This window comes from Tenrec ecaudatus, chromosome 9 (assembly GCF_050624435.1).
Source record: "Tenrec ecaudatus isolate mTenEca1 chromosome 9, mTenEca1.hap1, whole genome shotgun sequence".
Classification (NCBI taxonomy): Eukaryota; Metazoa; Chordata; class Mammalia; order Afrosoricida; family Tenrecidae; genus Tenrec; species Tenrec ecaudatus.
Window position 1 is genome coordinate 35,289,774 of NC_134538.1, and position 8,308 is coordinate 35,298,081.

Genomic DNA, 8,308 nt, shown 5'->3' on the forward strand with positions numbered 1-8,308 from the left:
GGACAGCAGAGAAGGGGGGAAGGGAGACTCCGGATAGGGCAAGATATGACAAAATAACGATGTATAAATTACCAAGGGCACATGAGGGGGGGGAAGGGGAGGGAGGGGAAAAAAAAGAGGACCTGATGCAAGGGGCTTAAGTGGAGAGCAGATGCCTTGAGAATGATTGGGGCAGGGAATGTATGGATGTGCTTTATGCAATTGATGTATGTATATGTATGGATTGTGATAAGAGTTGTATGAGTCCCTAATAAAATGTAAAAAAAAGAAAAGAGGAGGAAAAAAATGATTAGGGCAAAGACTGTACAGATGTGCTTTACACAACTGATGTATGTATATGTATGGATTGTGATAAGAGTTGTATGAGTCCCTAATAAAATGTAAAAAAAGAAGAGGAGGAAAAAATGTTTAGGGCAAGGACTGTACAGATGTGCTTCATACAATTGATGTATGTATATGTATGAACTGTGATAAGAATTGTATGAGCCCCAATAAATTGTTAAAAAATAAAAAAAAAAAAAATATAGTTGAATTGGGAGTCTTTTTCCCCTAAAACAAAGTAAATACATAGAAATGAGACTATGGTGCTAATAACCAGTTGGAGTTGAGAGAGCTGAACTCTCAATCCTGATAGAAGCCATTGTGACTTTGAGCACCTGCTCAAGGTCATCCACAGCCTATGAGGTTGAGTTGAGCAGACACAAAACAGATGTGTTGGGGAGGAATTGTGTACATTTAGTAAACAATTTATCTTTCTAAAGATTCTGTCTAAAACTTACTTTAAATAGTAAGTTTTCCCCTGGGCTAGGGAAAGGTCAGAGAGCTTAACCCCCTAGTATCCACCCCCTCTCAGCATTCATCGTGTTAGGCCAGAGGAGCCAAATCACACTCACTACCCAGGGAGCACTGTTTCCAAAAGCACATTGCCTGTGCTGTGGCAGAGGCCAGGTACCCGGACCAGAAATGCTCACGGAGTGGAACCAGAGAGCTCAACCCCCAGCTTCCCCAGGGAGCAGCTGTGGTCTTTCACTTCTGGATGAATGTGTTTGAGCAAATGCCAATGCATGACTTGGGCAGCATGAAAAGCAGATGTGCGGAGGTTATTTCCTGCATTCCAGAAGTTCACACACTCCCCAGAGGCTCCTTGGCTCAATGGCAGGAAGTCATTGGTGGCTTCCACCTTCAATCCCAAAAGGCCGCTGCCATCCAGTAGATTCCAACCACAGTGACCCTATATGGAGTTTTCAAGACTGTAAATCTTCATGGGAGCCAGCAGTCTCATTGTCCCCCTTGGGACAGGGAGCTAGCAGCCCGTTTCGCCGCCAGGGCTCCTTCCTCTCTACTTCTGGATCCAGTCCCCCAAAATATCCTGCCCTGCCCTTTTCTAGGCTTCTTAAATGCTTATGTTAGTCTGGGTACATTAGGGAAACAAATCCACAGAAACTCGTATGTATAAGAGAGAGTTGTATGTAAAGGGTGAGTGCACATCAAGAAAACATGCCCGCTTTTGCTTATGCACCCGCTTTGTCTTCAGTGATCATGTCGGGGCAGGCTGGTGTGCTTCTTCCATGTGGGCTTTGTTGATTCTTAGGTAGATGGCCCCTTGTTTATCTTCCAGCCTTAAAGACCCCAGATGCTATATCTTTTGATAGCCGGGCACCATGGTGTTTAACTACTACACTCCCAGGGTTCATTAGCATGTGACTTATCTCCTGCCATTCACACTAGATGCTCCAAATAGCAGGAAACCAGGTTTCTCCTTTGTGGCCACAGCAGGTACTGACAGAACCAAGAACAGAGACACGCTTAGTTATATATCTTGACTATCATTTGCATATTATATGCCAGACAATCTGTAAGCCTTCGCTCCCCTGACCTCTCACAACCTCGGTAAAATGAAGCTAATAAGAGTAGTGATCTCACAAGCTTAGTAGGAGATTAAACAACTCACGTAAGGCTACACAACCCATCAACCAGGAGGCGAGATGAGGCAGTGTGCGGCTGCTGAACCCACACCCTTCACAACACCTCCATTAAAATGACTGAGGGCTATGGGGAATCAGACAGAAGCAGGTTCACACCCCAGATTTAGTCAATTAAACTGCCTATTGTGCCTGACCCTTCTATCTCCAATCTTAGAAATGGGGTTCACAACAACAAAACACTATAGAAGAAATGTCCAGCAGGTGCCAGGCACACAATTAAAAAACAAAAAATAAATCACTTAAGTTGACATTCTAACTCCTGGAAACCCCTCACATGCGTGCAGAGAAGGATTGAGCCCCATATGGTGTTTCCAGTCTCCCCGCCCTTCCCACCTCAAATGAGCAGTTGATATGGTAATGCCTGGATTGTTCCAAGCCCAAGACTGTGGAGAACTGAAGGAAAACCCAGCATTGTGAACCTTTGAGCACAGCCCTGCTTGGAAACCGCCCTGCAGCCACTTACTGTTGATGACTGGAGGAGGGACAGGGGTTGGGAGAAGAACGGGGACTGAATGTGACACATAAGCAGGGATGGCCTACATTCCATAAAGGAAAAAACGCAAGGTCTGCTTTTCTGGTGCCGGAAAGTTAGAACCCTTTCAGTGCAGTTGAAAAGGGGGTGGGTGGGTGGGCGATGAGTCAAAAGGATGAGCTCCATCTGCAATTGTGTCACCAACTGCTTTCCCCTGCTAGCCACACGATATTTGTGGCTGGCCTGCCCGGCTTTTATTATCAAGCCCAGAGAGGGCAAGAGACTAGCTCTAAGTCACACTGCAAGTTGGCAGCAGAGTCAGGCCTAGAACTCGGGATGCTTAGAAAGCTTCGCACAGACCTGAGAAAGTACCAAGGGAAGACCTGTTTGCTAACTGGGCAGCCCTCACTGCATACCAGCGCTGCTCCAGTGCCCCAGTCAGGGCACTGCTCCCTGTGTCTGTGTGTCTTCAGTGATGCACACAGGTGACGGATTGGCTTTTAATAGCATGCTTGGAAGGTTGAGTCCACCCAGCGGCACCTCGAAAGAAAGGCCTGCCAATCTACTTCAGACCAAGCAGCCTTTCAAGATCGTGGGGAGCACAGTTCTGCTCGGACACACAAGGGGGCTAGGAGTTGAAGTTGATTCCATGATGTAGTTGATTCCACGGTTACTGGTTGTAGCTATACCTAGAGTCACATCCACATTCATGTTTATATCTCTTCACTCCATGGGGTGCTCATGGCTGCAACTCTTCTGAAACAGACCACCAGGATTATTTTTAAGGGGCCTCAGGATAGGTTTGAACTGCCAACCTTTTGGTTTGTAGCTGAGTGCTAAACAAGCTGTGATATGCAGGGTGCTAAGCTCAGAAACTCAGTCGGTGCTTGATGATCTCAGGTGGAATTATAGAGAGGGTCAGTGATGACCCATTGACTGCTGGGTAATTGTTGATGTAGTCTCTCTGTGCAGACATGTAAAGTACCTGAAAACTTAAAATCCAGCTCATCGAGTGCATTATCCTGCCTTGCTCCAGCCCAGCAGCGTGCTCTGCAGGGGACAGTTGGCCATGCCTGGAGACATTCTGCAGAAGGGAGTCCCACTGCCATCTAGTGGCTTGAGACCAGGGATGCTCGCTTAGCATCCCGGTGCAGAGAACAAGACGGCCCCACAGCAATGATGTTGCCCAAAATGTCAGCAGTGCTGCCACTGGGAAAATGGTCTAGTCCAAGCCCTGACCTTCGTAGAGGAAGAAAGCCGATCCAGAGCAGCTAAGTGACGTGCTGTGGGTTGCACAGTCTGATTCCAAGCGCAGTACTCCACCCAAAGCTGTTACCACGTCCAAAATTAAACAGCAATACCTGCCCAAAGGCCTCTTCGTTTGAGGACCAAGTAAGACATTAATGAGAAAGCCCTTTGACAAAAGTGGCATGCTGCACAAACATGAGCTTTTATTACCCAGGATCTTTTAATATCTGTAAATGGATATTGTACCAGGTCAGTTAATTTTCTAACTGCTCTATCTGAGCTTTCAGATGGCAGCACCTCTGTCCAACCCAGTAAAGGTCTCCTGTGCAGGCTGAGCCACCCTGGAAAGCCTCATGCCTGGCTTCTCCACCCCTCAGCTAATCTCCAAGTGATTAATAAGGACTCTCACTATGCTGTGCCTCCCAGCTGACAGATGCTAGGCTATCAATGCATTCATATCACCTCCTTGATGCCTGAGAAGTAATATAGTTTAATGTGTAAGAGAAGCCACGAATATCTCCTTCTCACAACTGTGCAGCAAACGAGATCTCCCAATCTGATTTTCAGCCCTCCGGTCTTTCCAAGTGAAGTGGATGGTCCATTTCATGTTGTCTCACGTCTCTGCACATTGCATGCCAACATTGCGATACAGGGTGCGGCTGTGGGTCTTAGTAGACAAAGCCCCCACCCGGACCCCTGCCCCCAAAGCTCCTTGGTCACCCTGCACAGCGCAGGTCCAGGCCGGGCTCCACACTGCAAGGCGATCAACCCTGACCCTCCAGTGTGGCCGTCCTCACACCCTGCTCCCACATCCACCTAGAAGGACTGGAGATGAGAGATTTCAGGAGCTCCCTGCCTCATCTGCCTCCATCCTGAATGACAGAGCAGCTGTAACTGATGAGGCAGGATGCAGCCTCGTTCCCAGTCCCCACCCTCTCTGGGAGAGCAGGGCTGTGTGGCACCTCATCCAAGGCCTTTCCCCTGTGATCTCATTACTGAGGAGCTGCTCTTCTACCGCCCACCTCCATCACCTCATCTAAATACGGGGGAGATGACTATGTCTTATTTGCTGCTCCTTCCCTGACTCCATCCCAGGAGCTCCCTGAACAGATCATCAGTCACTTCTCATTACACCTGCAGCAGCCTTCAGATACTGCTGAAAAGAGACAGGCGAACCTCCCCTGCTGCTGCCAGGCTCCAGTGCACATGTGCACACACATTGTACAGGCACACTCACATGTACACACGTGTGCACAAACTTTGTTCAGAGGTGGGGATTCTACCCATTTTGCCTCTAATATTGCAATCAGAGAGTGGTAGAACAATGAAAGATGCAGGTGGATGAAGGAAGATCTATTTATTCCCTTACTTGTAACATAAACCATTCAGGGCTCTTTTTTTTTTTTCGTACAAAAACACCACCACCACCATCAACAATGATCAAGTAGTTGTCATGTATGCAGTGCTGCCCTATTCAAGGCGGTGCTGAGTATGTGAGGAGGGTTCTCTCTAAAACACAGCTCTGAGGAAATCTGTCTCCTTCGCCCTTTTACACACGCAGGGAGAGGAGCCTGCAGGAGGCTCCGTGAGTTGGGTGAAACCACACGATGAGTGAGGAGACCGAGTGTGAAGCCAGGGGAGTGAGAGCCCAGAGTTCACCACTTCACCACCATGCTGGTGTGCACAATTATCGAAAGGGGGCTACCAACAGCAGGACAGGAAAAAAAACAACTAAAGCATGTAACTTGTGGTTTTAGCTCTGGCTTACTTCCAAAAGGAATATTTTTGTTGTTCTAGAGAGCTTTATACCTCTATAAAAACAAAAGGCTACTGCTGTCAAGCACCTTCAGACTCAAGACAGAGGAGAGCAGTCCCAGTGGACTTCCAAAGTTGTAAATCTGCACAGAAACAGAATACCTCCTGTGGAGTGGCTGGATGGTTCAAGCCAGCAACCTGGCAGTTAACAAGTACTTCCCTTGTACCTGTAATACCTGTATAAAGGGTATTAAATATGAACTACTCCTGGTGTGTGATTTTTTAATTGAATTAATGGGCCTGGAACTTTTTTTAATAGCTAAGAATGGTGAAATCAGACTCCTTTAGATGTTATGATAAGAATACACACTGCACAGGGCTTGGACCCAACCCATTTCAATTCAAAGGAAGACAGATTTATTTTCTTCTTCTTCCCAGAAGGTTCCTTAGCAGAACGTGTGTTAAACAAAATTGTTCAGATATGGAAAAGAGCAACCTCTTCTTGGGAAGGTTCTGGCAGAAAGGGGCTTCGGTTAGATATCCAGCTCAACCCAGCCCCAGAGGCCTCATCATGTTTTATTTTGTTTTGTCCTTGACACTGATTGTCTTGGGAACTTTGGCCCCCGAGCAATGGCCAAGAAGTCAGGTCTTCTTGATGTAAATCCACTAATATCCCCTACTATGATTTTCAGTGCCAATGGTAAGTCCCACCCAGTGGCTGCCACATGCCCCTGAGCAGACACGTCAGAGCAGATGAGAGCATGAGACAGCATTTAAGAGAATAGTAGGCTGATCCTTGACGTAGCTGTTTGGCCTCTCCTCAGAAATCATTAGTGACACTGACTGGCTGCAGTCATGGGTTTCATTAAGAACAAGTCTATCTTTACCAAAGAAAACCGCAAGGTAAGAGGACTTTCAGCTCCAGCTACATATGGCCCCAAACTTACGTACCTATTGTCCTGTTTTCAGAAGAAAAAAAAATTTGCTCAGTGCCTCCCTGGCAAATAAAAACTTTGGTACTACAACCCACAATCCCAGATAAAGTGTAGGTATCTGCTTTGGCAGCTCCCCTGGATCAAGCTGCTCCAGTAGCTCTTCACAACAACCCTGTGAAGAGATGATCAGTCAGGATAGCCTAGTCTGTTCTGCAGAAAGAAGCTATCCCTGAAACCTCAGTGGCTTAAAATCTAGAAGTTTATTTCTTGTTCATGCAAATTCTGATGCTGGAAGGGCAGTTCCACAGGGTGTTTGTCCCGCACACAGTCACTCAGTGATTCGGGCTGCTTCACATATATGGTGCCACCAGATCAAAAGGTGGATTCCAGGTCATCACAGCAGAGGAAGAGAGAAGTGGGGGTTGTAGATCAGTCTTTGCATGCTTTGACACTTTAGTTGACATAGGTCGCTGGATACTGCTGCTTATATAAAGGTTATCAGTTCAAACCCACCTAGCTGTACCACGAAAGGAAGGGGTCATCTGCTTTCATAAAGGGTACAGTATAGACAACCTCATGCAACAATTGTACTCTGTACCACAAGGGGCGAGCATGAGTCAGAACTGACTTGAAGGCAACAGGCTTTTTGTTTGTTTGTTTGTTTGGTTGGTTGGTTGATTGGTTGGTTGGTTCATTGGTTGGTTTGGTTTGGTTTGCTGGTGGGAGGTGGTTCTACCTACAGCGTATTAATCTGAACTAGTCACTTTAGTTTTTTTGTTTGTTTGTTTTTTGAGAGATGTGGAAAAGCTCATTGGCTTTAATGGAGAGTTAACTCTGTCACAGACGGCCTCCTCAAAATCCCCCCCCCTTCAGAAACTAGCAGAGATTTTCAATGAAGGAGCCCTGCTGGCACCCGCTGCACATCTCCCTGCAAGGTCAGTCCTTTGGAGCCACTGGGGGGAAGAAAAATGAGACTTTCTATTCCTGTAAAGAACTCCAGCCTCAGAAACCCTCAGGGGGCAATTCTACCCTGTCCTCTCGGGTCGCTGTGAGTCAGACTTGAATTTATGGCTATGAGTTGAGTTTTAATTCCATTCACTTACTGCTATTGACAGGTTTCTAGATTAGGACTTGTCATCCCAAATGCCAACACTAAATGAAAATGAGCTGTCCAGGCCACACTAAAGGGGTTGGAAATAAAGCAGGCACACTAATTAGACACCTATGGCAAAATTCAGAACTGAGCATGCCCTGACCCAAGTCATCTAGGCCCAGGTAGAAGGCACACAGAATATGACATCACACACATGCGCCTAAATCAGCCAGTAAGATCGACCAATGCCCTCCAGTGGTGCTGGGAGATGATCCAAGCAGGCCTGGGCTCTTTGTCGCCCTCCCTTGTTCACGTGCTCTGCAAGTGGAGGGTGAGGCCCTTGGGGGTTCCTGCCGGGGCTCCTCAGCTGGTTCTGCACTCCTGCTCAGGTATTCCTCCCATGGAACCACCATATTCAGCTGCAAACTTTCCCCACCCCTGCCATGCAGCCTAGCGTGCTTGTGGGAGAGAGCGGGTACTTTTTGAGACTGTGATACCTGAAACTTTCCTTCATAAAATTCACTTGGATTTACAAAAGTGCTTCTGCCATGTGAATTCTTTCAGTGTTGCTAAGCAAGAACTGAGGGCAACCACCCCAGAAACCTAAAACTATCAAGTCGATTCTGACATATCAATCGAGGGGATCCTCAAACTATGGCCACGGGCCACATGGCCCTCCGAGGACATTTAGCCGGCGCGCCGGGTGTTTTGCCCCGTTTTGTTTTTTACTTCAAAATAAGGTATGTGCAGTGCACATAGGAATTTGTGCGTACTTTTATTTTTAAACTATAATCCGGCCCTCTAACAGGTCTGAGGGACA